At 40.0% G+C, this 16,584-nt stretch overlaps 1 pseudogene; it reads left to right on the forward strand.

The window, feature by feature from the left end:
* Window positions 1-318: 318 nt before the first annotated feature.
* On the forward strand, window positions 319-401 carry LOC146401646 (U6 spliceosomal RNA; annotated as a pseudogene).
* Window positions 402-16,584: the final 16,183 nt, after the last annotated feature.

Below are 16,584 nucleotides of genomic sequence, written 5' to 3' on the forward strand. Positions count from 1 at the left end.
AAAAAGACAAAGAAATTTCCTCCCTTCCGTGGCATATGGAGCTTCCCAGGCTAGTGGTCAAACTGGAGCTGTAGCTGCTGGCCTACGCCACAACCACAGCAATTCAGAATCCAAGCTGTATCTGCAACCTACACCACAGCTCACAGCAAGGCCAGATTCTTAACTCACTGAGCGAGGCCAGGAATCAAACCCTCGTCCTCATGGATGCTAGACAGATTCATTTCCACTGAGTCACAATGGGAACTCCAAGATGTTTTCTACTGAGCTGGAGATTAAAGAGGTTTTCAAAAAATGTAAACAATGCTCACTACTAAAATTGACACACATATACTAAAATTGGAAGATTAGCATGGCCCCTGCAAAAGGATGACACGCAAATTCATGAAGTGTTCCATATTTTTAAAAAAAAAAATACAACAAAGCCATTCTTGGAGTTCCTTTGAGGCTCAGCAGGTTAAAGAGCTGGCATTGTTATTGTAGTGGTGTGGGCTTGATCCCTTCCTCAGGCGTGGCTGAGAAAAGAAAGCAACAACAACAAAAAAGAAGCCTGGAGTCCCCTTTGAGGATCAGCAGTTAACGAACCTGACCAGGATCCATGAGGATGCAGGTTCCATCCCTGGCCTTGCTCAGTGGGTTAAATATCCAGCATTACAGTGAACTGTGGTGTAGGTGTCAGACGTGGCTCAGATTCTGAGTTGCTACGGCTGTGAGGTAGGCCGGCAGCTGTAGCTCCAATTTGACCCCTAGCCTGGGAACTTCCATATGCTGCAGGTGCGGCCCTATAAAGCAAAAAAAACAAAAAACATTCTCCTTACTATTTTTTTTCCCCATGACATGTGGAAGTTCGGGGCCAGGGATCGAACCTGTGCCAAAGCAGCAACCCAAGCCACTGCAGTGACAATGCCATGGATCCTTAACCTGCTGCACCACAGGGAAACTTCCTCTCTATTATTTCTTAAAACTGCATGTGAAACTACAATTACCCCAAGATAAAAAATTTAATTAAAAAAAATCTGATACCCATTAGGATGGGTGCTACTTTAAAAAATAAAACAGAAAATAACAAGTGTTGGTTAGGAATTAAATAAATTGGAACTTTTGTGCACCATTGGTAGAAATGTAAAATGGCACAGCCGCTATGAGATAGAGAATAGAAGTTCCTCAAAAAATAAAAAATAGAATTACCATATGAGCCAACAATTCCATTTCTGGGTATATAGTCAAGCAAATTTAAAGTGGGGCCTCATAAAGTGGGGTTTCAAAGGGATATTTGTACACCTATGTTCATAGAAGCATTATTTACAGCAGTTAAAACATGGAAGCTAAGTGTCCATGAAAGGATGAATGGATAAACCAAACATGGTATATACATCCAACAGAATATTACTTGGGCTTAAAAAAGAAGGAAATTCTGAATGCTACAACTGGGATGAACTTTGAGGACACTATGCTAAATGAAATAAGCCAGTCACAAAAAGACAAATACTATGTGATTCCTCTTAGATGAGGTTTCTAGAGTAGTCAGATGAATAGAAACAGAAAGAGTTGTGGTTGCCAGGGACTGGGTGGGGAGTGGGAAACAAAGCTGTTGTTGAATGGGTTTTGCAAGATAAAGTTTTGGAGACTGGTAACACAACAATATAAATATACTTAACACTATTGAACTGTATACTTAGAAATGGTTAAAATGCTCAATTTTATGTTACTTGGTGGTTTGTTTTTTTAAAAGTAATTTTTTAAGGTAATTTAAAAATTTTAATTTTTATTAAGTATTTATTTAGGCTGCTCCTGCAGCATATATAAATTCCCAGGTCAGGGATAGAACCAGTGCCACAGCAGCAACCTGAGCCACTGCAGTGACAATGCTGGATCCTTAACCTGCTCCACCACCAGGGAACATCTATGTTATTTTTTTTTACAATTAGAAAAAAAAACAAACAAAACTGGAGGAGGGTTAGTGAAAAAAAAATCACTTGGCTGCAGCAAGATTTGGAAGGACCAGACTAGAGGCTCCTAGTACAGTGTTCCTACTGTCCAGACAGGCAAATAGCATGGAGCAGAGGGGCTGTGATTTATTGGATTGTTGGTCCAAATCTTTGCTCCTCTGTAGTAGATTTCTCCATCCACACCTTTGTCACAATGGACAGAATACTTTCCCACATTGTGACTTGCTTTGACCAATAGGACGTTTGTAAATCTGACAAGAAAAGTTTTGAAATGTGCTTGCTCAGCAGGACATGACCTCTTGTGCTGCACTAATCTGCCATGGTACGAACATTTCCTGGCCAGTTCCCGCTGTGGCACTACAGGGTCAGTAGCATCTTGGGAGCGCTGGGACAAGGTTCCAGCCCCAGCCCAGCACAGTGGGTTAGGGATCTGGCATTGCCACAGCTGTGGCTTGGGTTGCAACTGTATCTGGGATATGATTCCTGGCCTGGGAATTCCATATGCCGCAGGGCAGCCAAAAAAAAGAAAAAAGAAAAAAGGAACATTCCCCAGGTAGCTGCTGTTCCTTCAGTCTGGGTCCTGGAATGAGTGTCCAGGAAAGGACCATATGCCCTGGGTAGCCACTGGTCCAAGGAGAATGTAGAGCACACCTGAACTCAACCTGGCGTGAAGCCTGAAGCCAGGGCAGCCAAGGTACAGCTGACCCACAGACCCATGAGCATGACAATTCAGAGTTAGTTTCAAGCTTCTGAGTTTTCTTGTTTTGTTTTTTTTGGTATAGCACACATAATCATTTGATAATGGTATTTTAGCTATACCTTAAACTTTACACAGTGTCATAGGTCAGTTGTATCTCAATAAAACTAGAAAAAAATTGATGGCATTTAGCAGGCTTTTACAAATTCAACCATCATTTTGCTGATAGCAAAGCTTACCAGCAACATTCAACCCCCAAATACAGACGACATTCCAAAGGCAGTCAGGAGAGTGCTAAGATGGTTTAAGTTCATAGACAGACTGCTAGTGAAAGCAGAGAGTAAAGAATCCTAGGAGATAATTTCACAGATAAGAATATAGGAGTCTATCACCTTAGCTATAGTTCATACCAGGGTGTTGGTATAATTGCTGTAGGAAAACATGATTAACAGGTTTTTTTTCCTTTTTAAGGCTGTACCCATGGCATATGTTAGTTCCCAGACTAAGAGTCAAATTGGAGCTGCAACTGCCAGCCACAGCCACAGCCACAGCCAAACTGTATCTAAGCCACATCTGCCACCTATACTGCAGCCTGCAGCAATGCCAGATCCTTAACCCACTGAGAGAGGCCAGGAAGCAAACCCATATCTTCACAGAGACTATATTGTGTTCTTTACCCACCAAGCCACAATAGAAACTCCCACGATCAACAGTTCTTAGCATCATCTTTCTGGAGTGACTTGAACCTGGAGATTGAAATAAATATATTTCATACTGGTTGGGATTATTTGGTTAAGATGCTATTTGAAATAAACATTATCCTATGATAATGAATCACTGGTACTTGAAGGATGGCAGGGGCCCAGAATAGTTAACATGGAGGAGGCAGTTTGTCTTCTGGAGAAATGAGGTTAAATGGGGGACTCAATGGTCATTTCTGTTGCTGGCAGTCTGGACATTTGTTAGCAACAGTAGCCAAGACAGGCCTTGGTTAGTGGGAACCTACACTTTTGTTAGGTTCAGGCATGGCCTCCATCCCTCTGACTGTGGCTACTTCCTCATGTGTCTGTTGTGCCACCAAAGTAGCCAATGACTAAGGCTGGCTGATGGCCAAGTCATCTTGGTATTTAGTGTCTTTTCCATGGTGAATAAGCTTTTATGTCTTGGGGGTAATCTGTAACACAGCCACATTTTAGCTATAATACAGAGGCATTAAAAACTTATTATGGAACATTTCAGACATAAACAAAAGTAGAGGAAATAGTATGGAGAAGCTCTGGGTATACCTGTGTCACAGGGCTAGTCTTGTTTCACACCCTCACTCGCTCCTCCCTCAATTCCTGGATTGTCTGGAAGCAAGCTCAAGATATATGATTTTTTCAATTTTTTAAAGTTTTTTATATTTTTAAAATATTTTTTATCATATCATTTCCCTGTAAATATTTCAGTACATAGCTGCAAAAGATGAGTTAAACAAAATAAGACAATAAATTATCATACAAAAAAGCAATAATTCATTAATAGAAACAGCACCCCATTCTGTGTTTATACATCGTTGGTTGTCTTATTTTTTCTTCTCTTTCATTTTCTTTTTCTTTTTATTTATTTATTTTTTATTTTCCCATTTTCTTTTTAAATTGTTGTTTCAATTGAGATTCAAATGATATCTATGTATAGTGCTTGGTTGACAAATCTTAAATGTCAAAGTTCCTCCACCATCTCTTTTGTAAAATTGTTTTGTTAAAGAAACTGCATCATTCATCATCGTAGCTTGTCGGAGTCTGGACTTGGCTGATTTCATCCCTGCGGTACTGTTTAATATGTTCTTTTGTCTTCTTTATTTTCTGTAAATTGAACAAATTCAGATTCGACTTTTTTTTTTTTTTTTTTTTTTAAAGACTGCTTCTAGTGGTGCTGTGTGCTTCCATTAGGGGCATATAATCTCAGATTGGCTCTCTTGTGACATTTGCAGCCATTAATGTTCATTGCCCAGATTCATGAGGCTGCAAAACAGTGATATTTTAATCACATCATTTATTCTTCTTTTCGTAGCAGCCATACTTCTACAAAGAGAAACTTCCCCTCATTGATTATTTAGTTACCCTAAGGGAGAGATCATATACAAAAGACAGGATAAATATTTGATGTTTTCCTTTTATTTACCAGTTGCCTAGCAGCCTCTTAAAGGGACAAATAAGTAACTTCTAAAAATGCATATGGATCTAGTCACTTATGACGGAGCATGATGGAGGATAATGTGAGAAAAAGAATGTGTATACGTATGTGTGGCTGGGTCACTTTGCTGTACAGCAGAAAACTGACAGAACACTGTAAACCAACTATAATGGAAAAATTAAAATTAAAAAAATAATAAATAATAAAATAGAAAAAAAAGATAGTTAAAAAAAAAACCTGGAGTTCCCGTCATGGCGCAGTGGTTAACGAATCCGACTAGGAACCATGAGGTTGCGGGTTCGATCCCTGCCCTTGCTCAGTGGGTTAACGATCCGGCGTTGCCGTGAGCTGTGGTGTAGGTTGCAGACGCGGCTCGGATCCCGCGTTGCTGTGGCTCTGGCATAGGCTGGCAGCTACAGCTCCGATTAGACCCCTAGCCTGGGAAACTCCATATGCCGCGGGAGCGGCCCAAGAAATAGCAAAAAGACAAAAAAAAAAAAAAAAAAAAAAAAAAAAAAAAAAAAAAACCTGGAAATTTTGAAACATGAAAAATGTTTGAGTCACACGGGAAATATGATTTAGGGCTTCCCTCTGCATGAATGTTGGTTTGCGTCAGGAGTCCTAGTGCACTTCTTTTATTCCCTGTGTTCCTACTCCACCCAGACCTAAGTGGGCATAGTAAAGTCTTCTGTGGGTAAGTTGGCTTTTTCCCCCCTTCTTCTCCCCAGAGCATTGACTTCTGAGAGGTCCCAAATTTGGGGGAGTCAGGAGGTCTTTGATAACCTCCCTCCAAGGTCAAGACCTTAAGGCCTTTTCTTCTCTTTCCTGCTCTGTTTTGGTTCTTCTAAAAGCAGACCTTCAGTCAAAAGCTTGCATGTAGTTAATTTGGGAAATGATTCCAGGGAGCAGGAGTGAAGGTTTGAGAGAGAGAAACAAAGACACAAAGCCAGTATATAAGGTTGCCTTATCAAGAGGACTTCTGATATGTTCTTGATTCTCACAGGATCTTCTGAGGAGCCTTATGCAATGGAGACTAAAGGGAAAAGAAAAGCATCTATTATTTGCTCCAGTCACCAACTGATCAAGAGTAACCCCACAGATATTAAGTCCCCTGAGCTTGGGGGTTACACATGTATGAAGGTCTGACAGATTCCCAAGGGTAGGGAAACACTCCAACGCCTCAGCCTGGTACAGGCTTGCATATGGCCCGTGGCACAGGTCAGCACACATGCAGATCAGCCACGTGGGATCACTTTCCTCCCTCAGTGTCTATACATGAGAAAGCTCTAGTCTTCTCCAAACATGGCTGGGGCCCCAAAGAGGGGTGTATAGCTTGTTGTAGTGTGCTCAGCTTGATTACACAACCCTCCTAGCCCCTGAACTGTATATATACTTGTGCATTCACCACAAAACACAAAGCACGTACATTCAAATTAATAAATGTCTTACATGTACAGTCACCTATAGCCACTGACTGCCATATACATACAGAAGTACAGAGGAGGAAAGCCCCACTCTGAGGGTGAGCAGGCCTGTGTTTGAATGGCTCCTTCACTAGGCCACTGGATTCTGGACCTCAGCTTACTGATCTGTAAAACATTAAGGTGCTGGTCTTAATATCCCTGCTCCCGAGGTCTTTGCCATGCTGTCAATCAGGTTCTATGGTTTTCAATGCAGGTCTACATTCCTAGGAACTCTGGGGACCTCCCTACCAAGCCAGAGGATTCTCCAAGAGATGCTCTAATTCCTCTAGAATCTTTAAGTGTGCTGTGCCCCCTTCACAAAGACACATTTTTTAAAATGGCTGCACCTGCAGCATATGGAAGTTTCTGGGTCAGGGATCAAACACATGCCTCTGCAGTGACCTGAGCCACTGCAGTCAGATCCTTAACCCACTGTCCTAGAGCAGGAACTCCCACAAAGACACATTTTATCCAGAAGGAGCCCTATACCTTCTGAATCCCCACCTCTCAGGCTGAACCTTGATTTTTCCCTGAATACATCAACCTAAAAGAGTCAAAGACTCACTGGGTGGGCCCCCAGCTGGGATGCAAGGGCAGCTAGCTCTAGCTCTGTACCTGCTCCCTGGGCTTGGATTTCCCACCCACCTCCTCAGAGCTTCAGCAGGGATAGTAACAAGACTATAAGGTTGGGGGTGGGAGTTCATGGTCTGCCTATGGAATTGGGATTTGCCAGCACTGGCCTTCAAAGGGCTGTCAGTGCCCTGGCAGCTTTCTTTGGTGGATAGAATAGCTCTCTGTGTGCCTCTGGCTCCCACGAGCTCAGCTCCCCCACTCTCAGTCAGCTGCCAGCTGCCAAGAGATCCTTCCCAGTCCCTGAAGCTTAAGGGATTCTCTAGGTTGAGTGCAGATTTTGGGAGAAGTCCTATGGAGGGAGAAGGGAAGCCTTTTCCACAGAAAGGCAGACTACATAGTGAAAGTGGGGAAGCTCTGAACTACATCAACAACTCTGTGTGGCCTTGGGCAACTTCTCTAGGCCTCAGTTTCCTCATCTAGAAAATGAGAACCAAAGTGACTATCCTAGAATAGTTTTAAAGATACGCTGAGATAATGCCTGTAAAGCTCTCAGCACAGTGTCTGGCACATAGCATTCAATTACTCGTAGCTGTTGTGGTTATTATCAACTGGACTATTTTTTAAAATAGGACACAAAAGCAGAGTTCTTGGAACTCCAGAAAGGAATGCTTGATTTCAATAGTCAATAAATTTTGGAAGGAATATTAAAATACATGTATACACATTTTGAAAATAATGAAATTTACTTCTGTATCTGGCAATAAGCAGACAAGTTGAGGAGTGGAATTCCTCCCTAGAAATGCTGAATATCAAAAACATGTTTGTTAAAGCATATGAACCGGTGTTCAGTAGCAGAGTCAGCATAACAAGAGAGCATGATCTGAGCAGGGTAAGCCTGCACTAGAGCCTGTGCTCCCCTGAGGGACTAGGTTGTAAATGGCATCTCCTGGCCACCATGTCAGTCCTTTTGACTCCCGCTCTGATTCTAGCCACTGCAGAAGTGACCAGTTTCATGTGGACCTAGACCAACCTCATGCAAGGGCCACCTGGTCTTGGGTACTTGTGGTCCACCTCTCACTTCCTATTGGAGACTATTTGACTTCACAGGGTAGGAGTGTTTCCCTACCCTTGGGAATCTGTCAGACCTTCATACATGTGTAACCCCCAAGCTCAGGGGACTTAATATCTGTGGGGTTACTCTTGATCAGTTGGTGACTGGAGCAAATAATAGATGCTTTTCTTTTCCCTTTAGTCTCCATTGCATAAGGCTCCTCAGAAGATCCTGTGAGAATCAAGAACATATCAGAAGTCCTCTTGATAAGGCAACCTTATATACTGGCTTTGTGTCTTTGTTTCTCTCTCTCAAACCTTCACTCCTGCTCCCTGGAATCATTTCCCAAATTAACTACATGCAAGCTTTTGACTGAAGGTCTGCTTTTAGAAGAACCAAAACAGAGCAGGAAAGAGAAGAAAAGGCCTTAAGGTCTTGACCTTGGAGGGAGGTTATCAAAGACCTCCTGACTCCCCCAAATTTGGGACCTCTCAGAAGTCAATGCTCTGGGGAGAAGAAGGGGGGAAAAAGCCAACTTACCCACAGAAGACTTTACTATGCCCACTTAGGTCTGGGTGGAGTAGGAACACAGGGAATAAAAGAAGTGCACTAGGACTCCTGACACAAACCAACATTCATGCAGAGGGAAGCCCTAAATCATATTTCCTGTGTGACTGGAAAAACTCCAAGCCAAAATTTATTTCAAAGTAGTTCTGAGTTGGAAGTACTCCTAGGTGATGGGCAGAAGCAAACAAAAATTCTCTCTGGAAGAATGCTTCTTTTTCTTTTTCCTATTAGGGTCTTACCCAAGGCATATGTTAGTTCCCAGGCTAGGAGTCCAATGGGAGCCACAGCCACAGCAACACCAGATCCAAGCTGCATCTGTGACCTACATTGCAGCTTGTGGCAATGCCTGATCCTTAACCTACTGAGTGAGGCCAGGGATAGAACCACATCCTCATGGATATTATGTTGGGTTCTTAACCCACTAAGCCACAATGAGAACTCCTGGAAGAACATATTTTAAACACAGACCTCAAAGAATTCCAAAGAACATAAGCTCATAATAAAAAATAAAAAACTCATGAGGAAACAAACCACAAGGACCATGAATCAGCAGAAACAACACTTAGCAAGGTGAAACCTACAAATACTGCATAAAATGGAATAATGTGATAGAGAAGAGAAAATAAATATTTTAGGAGTTTCTGGAGTTCCCATCATGGCTCAGAGGTTAACAAAGCCAACTAGGATCCATGAGGATGTCGGCTTTATACCTGGCCTCACTAAGTGGGTTAAGGACCCAGTGTTGCCATAGCTGTGGTGTAGGCCACAGATGTGGCTCAGATCTCAAATTGCTGTGGCTGTGGGGTAGGCCAGTGGCCACAGCTCTGATTGGACCCCTAGCCTGGGAACTTCCATATGCCATGAGTGCAGCCCTAAAAAGACAAAAAAAAAAAAAAAAAAGAAAGAAAGAAAAAAAGAAAAGAAAGGAGTTTCTGCTGTGGCACAGTGGGTTAAGGGTCCAGCATTGGGTTAAGGGTCCAGATTTGATCCCTGGCCCAAGAACTTCCATATGCCACATGTATAGACCAAAAAAAAAAAAAAGGAAGAAAAAGAAAATAAATATTTTAATATATTTTAATATATTTAAAGAAGGTAAAAAAGATATTGAAAATATATCAGAATAATATCAGAATAATAAATTAACAAAATTAGCCATATTTGAAATATGAATCAGATAAAAGTTCTAGAAATGAAAATTGTAACCATCAAAATTAAATAGAAAAAACAATCAAATTTAAAGCAAAATAGACAAAGGACAAAATAAAAAGCAAAACAGACAAATTTGAAGAAAGACTTAGTAAACTGAAATAGAAATCTTAAGAAATTATTAAGAATTCAGTGATGAATGATAAAAATGTGAAATATGAAAGAGAAATTACAAGACAGAAGAAATCAGGAGTTCTTGTCATGGCTGAGTGGTAATGAAACCAACTAATATTTATGAGGATGTGGGTTCAATCCCTGGCCCAGCTCAGTGGGTTAAGGATCTGGTGTTGCTGTAAGCTGTGGTGTAGGTCACAGACAAGGCTTGGATCCCACACTGCTGTGGCTGTGGTGTAGGTCAGTAGCTGCAGCTCCGATTGGACCCCTAGCCTAGGAACTTCCATATGCTGTGTGTGTGTGGCCCTAAAAAGACAAAAAAAAAAAAAAAAAAAAAAAAAAAGACATAGAAGAAATTTAACATTCACGATAAAACATCTCAGCAAACTAAGAATTAAAGAGAACTCCCCCAACTCAAAGACATCCACTAAAAACCTGCATCTACATGTTTTATGGTGAAAGACTGAATCTGTTCTTCAAGATCAAGAAAAAGATCAAAAAGATGTACACTCTCATCCCTCCTACTGAATATTTAACTAGAGGTTCTTACAGTGCAATACCACAAAAAAGAAATAAAAGGCATACCGATTACAAAGGAAGAAATAAAACTGTTCTAATACCAAAAAATGTAATTGACTATATAGAAAAATAAAAAGATCTACAAAAATCATAAATGAGTTTAGCAAAGTTACGGAGACAAGGTCAACACAGAAAAACCAACCCTATTTCCTATATATTTGTACTGAAAAATTAAAATGGAAAATTAAAAAATAGTACCATTTGCAGTAGCATGAAAACATGAAATACTTGGTATAAATCGAACACAATGTGCAAGGTTGGAAATCAACAAAATATTGATGAGAGAAACTGAAGAAGAACTAAATGAATGTTTATGGATTGGAAATGTTAATATTGCTAAAAGTGGCCAAAGGACCTTGACCATCCAAAACAGCTTTGAAAGAAAAGCATACCCTGCTTTATTTCAAAATTTACTATAAAGCTACAATATTCAAGACAGTACTGACAAAAGGATTAATACATATGTTAGTGAAGTTGTTAAAGCAATTAAACAAGGAGGCCATTAGACCGAGGTGGTTTTTAACAATGCCTTGTAAGCAACCTAAAACATAACCCAGAGTAAATTCCTGTAAATACCTCAAGGTTAAGATATCAAAACTTAAGAACAACCAATCATAAGCAGCCAACTAGCCTTTCCCAAATAAGGCAACTGCTTAAGGTATAGCAAATCAAATAATTTCCTTGCTTTTTACCTCCATGACTGTTCTATAAAAGCCTTTGCTCATAGCTCCTGCTGGGACAGCACTTCCTAACCACTTTCAGTTTTGCGCTGTCTGATTTGAATCCATGTTTGCTCAAATAAACTCTTCCAAAGTTTAATGTACTTTAATTTATCCTTTAACATATCAGAATTGAGAGTCCAAGGTACACTCACACATATATGGTAAACTGAGTTTTGACAAAGATGCCAAGCCAATTCAATGGGAAAATAATAATCTTTTCAACAAATTGTAGTGGGACAATTATTCATTCATTTAAAAAAGGAGAACCTCAACCCATAAATCACACCATATTAAAATTTTAACTCAAAATGGACCATAGACAGAAATGTAAAACATAAAACTATAAATCTTCTAAAATATAATAGATGGGAGTTCCATGGTGGTCTAGGGTTAGGATTAAGTGCTTTAACTGTTGCAGCCTGGGTTTGCCCTGGTCCAGAACTGAGATCCCACATCAAGTCATTGCACGCCATGGCCAAAAAAAAATATAGTAGAAAAAAATCTATTGGTTGGGCAAAGCTATCTTAGATATTATATTAAAAGCAAATTCATAAAAAAAATCAATGCTATATTGCATAGACATTTTTAAGGTTTTACACTTTAGGTACTATTAAATAAACGAAAAAGTAAGCCTGAAAGAACTAGTATGGGACTAGTATCCAGAATGTATAAAGAAGTCTCAAAAGACAATAATAGGGGGGAGTTCCCATCGTGCCTCAGTGGTAATGAACCCAACTAGTATCCATGAGGACTAGGGTTTGGCCTCACTCAGTGGGTTAAGGATCTGGTGTTGCCATGAGCTGTGGTGTAGGTTGTAGAAGCAGCTCAGATCTGGCACTGCTGTGTCTGTGGTGTAGGCCGGCAGCTGCAGCTCTGATTTGACCCCTAGCCTGGGAACTTCCATATGCCACTGGTGTGGCCCTAAAAAGACAAAATACTACTACTACTACTACCACCACCATCAAGAGAAAGAGGACTTATAGCTGAAGTTGCATGAAGAGGTTAGCAAATAGTTTTTTCCCTAAGCAAATATAAAACTGGGCATAACAAAAAAACCCCAAACAACTCTGCACTGTTTTGGAAATTATTCAAAGGCAAACAACATATTGAGAAGCATTTATTCATGAAAAAAAATGCTAGAACTTTGAGCAAGAACAGTGGAATTTTGCAATATTTCTGCCTAAGGCTGCTTCCATTGCCCCCAGTTTGGTCATTCAGAATAACAGTGTTACAGGGTGTGGAGAGCCATGAAACCACAAGTATAGCCACGAGAGGGGATTATACTTGATGTAGGCAAAAACTTAAGCCAGCACATTGTCAGTAAAAGTAGGACACAAATGGGAAAAATCTTTATTTTATTTTGTCTTTTGTCTTTTGTCTTTTGAGAGCCGCGCCCAAAGTACATGGAGGTTCCCAGGCTAGGCGTCCAATCGGAGCTACAGCTGCCGGCCTATGACACAACAACGAGCTTACAGCAATGCCAGATCCGAGCTACATCTGCAACCTACACCACAGCTCATAGCAATGCCGGATCCTTAATCCACTGAGCAAGGCCGGGGATTGAACCCGCAACCTGATGGTCCACAGTTGGATTCGTTTCCGCTCCACCATGATGGGAACTCCTATTTTATTTTTTTGAGGGCCACACCTGCAGTATATGGAAGTTCCTCAGGTTAGGGATCGAATTGGAGCTGCAGCTGCTGGCCTACACCACAGTCATCGCAATGTAGGATCTAAGCTACAATTCATGGCAACCCCGGATTCTTAACCCACTGGGCAAGGTCAGGGATGGAACCCGCATCCTCATGGATATTAGTCAGGTTCATTATTGCTGAGCCACAATGGGAGCTCCAATGAATGAGAAAAATCTTAAACTTTGCTAGCCCAGTTGAGATGAGCAACACACCAGCAAGAAATTTAATGAGGAGGTCCTGGAAATAAGATAGCTGTAGAAGGGTTAGATAAGCTCTCCAAACATGCCTGGCTGACTGGGAAAGTCTGCACACTCCCGGAAGAGATCTGTAGGAGCCCTGGTAGAAAGTGAAAGCCAAGGAAGTCTTGAAAACTGGATGAACTTTGAATAAACTCCACAACCCACACATAGGTCAACTGGCAGAATGGAAAGTTTACAGATCCAAAGTGTTTGAGCACCCCATCATATGTGTGGAATCAGACAGTATTTGGCTTTTTGTGTGTAATTAATTAATTAATTTCGTTTAGAGTGTGTAAAACTGTTTAAAGCAATAATTATAACATTGTATTCTTGGGTTTATAACATATATATTATATATGAAACTAATAGCACCAAAGAGGGGAGAAGAGATAGAGCTGTATTAGAGGAAATTTGATATATTTTAGCAGAATTAAATCAATATAAAAGCAGATAGTGATAAATTAGGGTTTTAATCATTAAGCAAATATTAAGAAAATAATCTTTAAAATATGGTTAAAAATCAAGAGGAATGAAGACAGTACACTAAAAATATTTGTTCAACACAAATGAAGGCAATAAAGGAGGAACATAGAAACAAAAAGGACATGAGACATAAGAAAATAAAAAGCAAAATGGATTGACATAAATCAAATCATATCTATACTTGCATTAAATGTGGATGATCTAGGGAGTTCCTGTCATGGCTCAGTGGTTATGAATTCAACTAGTATCCATGAGGACGCAGGTTTGATCCCTGGCCTCGCTCAGTGGGTTAAGGATCCAGCATTGCCATGAGCTGTGGTGTACGCTGCAGACACACTTGGATCTGGCGTACCTATGGCTATGGTGTAGGTCAGCAGCTGTAGCTCTGAGTCAACCCCTGGCCTGTGAACTTCCATGTGCCGCCGTGCAGCCTAAAAAGAAAAAAAAAATGTGGATGGTCTAAACACTCCAGTAAAAAGATCTAGATTGTCAGAATGTCTAATAAAGCAAGATCCAACTATCTGCTGTATACAAAAGGCACATTTTTTTTGTCTTTTTTTCTTTTTTTGCCATTTCTTGGGCCGCTCCCGCAGCATATGGGAGGTTCCCAGGCTAGGGGTCTAATCGGAGCTGTAGCTACCGGCCTACGCCACAGCCACAGCAACGCAGGATCCTTAACCCACTGAGCAAGGGCAGGGATCGAACCTGCAACCTTATGGTTCCTAGTCAGATTCGTTAACCACTGAGCCACAATGGGAACTCCCCAAAAGGCACATTTTAAATTCAAAGATAAATACGTTCAAAGTTAAAAGGGATGGGAAAAGATACATCACATAAACAGTAATCATAAAAGAAAGAGTAGGAGTAATTATATTAATATCAGACAAAATTAGACTCTAAGATAGGAAACATTACTATAAACAAAGAGATACTCCATAATGATTAAAGAATCAATGCATCGAGAAGAAAAAACGGAGTTCCCTTGTGACTCAGCAGATTAAAAATCTGACTAGTATCCATGAGGTTAAAGGTTTGATCCCCAGCCTCACTCAGTGGGTTAAAGGATATGGCGTTGCTATGAGCTGTGGTGTAGGTCACAGACACGGCTTGGATCTGGCATTGCTGTGGCTGTGGTGTAAGCTGGCAGATGCAGCTCCAATTGGACCCCTAGCCTGGGAACTTCCATATGCTGTAGGTGCAGCCATTAAAAAAAGCAAAAAAAAAGATAATACAATTATAAATAAATAAACAAAAGTTAATAACGGAGCTCCAACATTTACGAAGCAAAAACTGACAGAACTGAAAGGAGATATAGATAGCTCAACAGCTATTGTAGGAGATTTCAATATACATCTTTTGGTAACTGATAGAACAAATAATCAGAAAGTCAGTAGGATATAGGAGACTTGAACAACACTCTCAACCAATCTGACCTAACTTCGATTGAAAATTCAAGCCAATATCAATAGAATATGTATTAATTTCCAAGCAAACCTGTAACATTCTCTAAGACACACAACGACACTCATAAATTTTGGTCCAGAAATCAAGACTCAAGAAATTTTAAAAGATTGAGATCGTACAAATTATGTTTTCCATATACAACATAATTAAATTAGAAATAAAAACAAGAAAAAAATTTAGAATCTCCAAATATTTGAAAATTGACCCAGCAATCAATTTGATCCATCAATCCCACTCCTGGGCATCTATTCAGAGAAAACCATGACTCGCAAAGCACATGTACTCTGATGTTCATTTCAGCACTATTTGCAATAGCCAAGACATGGAAACAACCGAAATATCCATCGACAGAGGAGTGGATCAAGAAGATGTGGTACATATACACAGTGGAATATTACTTAGCCATTAAAAGGAACAAGACACCAGCATTTTTAGCAACATGGATGGACCAAGGAATTATCATACTAAGTGAAGTCAGCCATACAATGAGACACCAACATCAAATGCTTTCACTGACATGAGGAATTTGAAAAAAAGGACAGACTGAACTTCTTTGCAGAACAGATGCTGACTCACAGACACTGAAAAACTTATGGTCTCCAGAGGAGACAGTTTGGGAGGTGGGGGGATGTGCTTGAGTTGTGGGATGGAAATCCTGTGAAATTGTATTGATATGATCATTATATAACTACAGATGTGATAAATTCATTTGAGTAATAAAAAAACAAAAAAAAGAAATTTAAAAAGATTGAGATCATACAAATTATGTTTTCCATACACAACATAATTAAATTAGAAATAAAAACAAGAAAAAAATTTAGAATCTCCAAATATTTGAAAATTAAACAAGGCATTTCTTAATAACTCATGTGTCAAAGAAGAAAAAAATGGAAATTAGAGAATAAATTAGAGAATAAAAGTTCAAACCCAGCATATCTATATTTATTGGATGTCATTAAATCAATGCTTAGAGAGAAATTTATAGTTTTAAATGTTTATATTAGAATGCGAAAAATCAAATATCAATAATCTAAGCTTTCACTTCACTTTGAAAAAGAAAAGTAAATCAAACCCAAAGTAACAAGAAGGGAGGGAATAATAAAGATAAAGGCATAAATCTATGAATTAGAAAAAAACCCAGAAAATCAGTGAAACCAAAAGGCGATTCTTTAAAAAATGAACAAAATTGATAAAGCTCACTGGCTAAAAGAAAAAAAGAGAATACACAAATTACCAAAAACAGCAATGAAAGGAGATATCACAACACACCACTCACAAAAAACCTGCAGCTAACTTGATATTTAATAGCACAAACAGAATGTTTTCCCCCTAAGATCAAGAATAAGGCAAGGATATTCTCTCTCCTCCACTTCTTTATTTCTTTATTTTAAAAAATTTTATTGGGAGTTCCCGTCATGGCGCAGTGGTTAACGAATCCGACTAGGAACCATGAGGTTGAGGGTTCGGTCCCTGCCCTTGCTCAGTGGGTTAACGATCCGGTGTAGCCGTGAGCTGTGGTGTAGGTTGTAGACGCGGCTCAGATCCCGCGTTGCTGTGGCTCTGGCGTAGGCCGGTGGCTACAGCTCCGATTCGACCCCTAGCCTGGGAATC

The sequence above is a fragment of the Sus scrofa genome, chromosome 7 (assembly GCF_054392235.1).
Source record: "Sus scrofa isolate SSC_HxYL_T2T_F1_AM1 chromosome 7, Sscrofa_HxYL_maternal_Yorkshire_Landrace_v2.0, whole genome shotgun sequence".
In the NCBI taxonomy this organism is placed as follows: Eukaryota; Metazoa; Chordata; class Mammalia; order Artiodactyla; family Suidae; genus Sus; species Sus scrofa.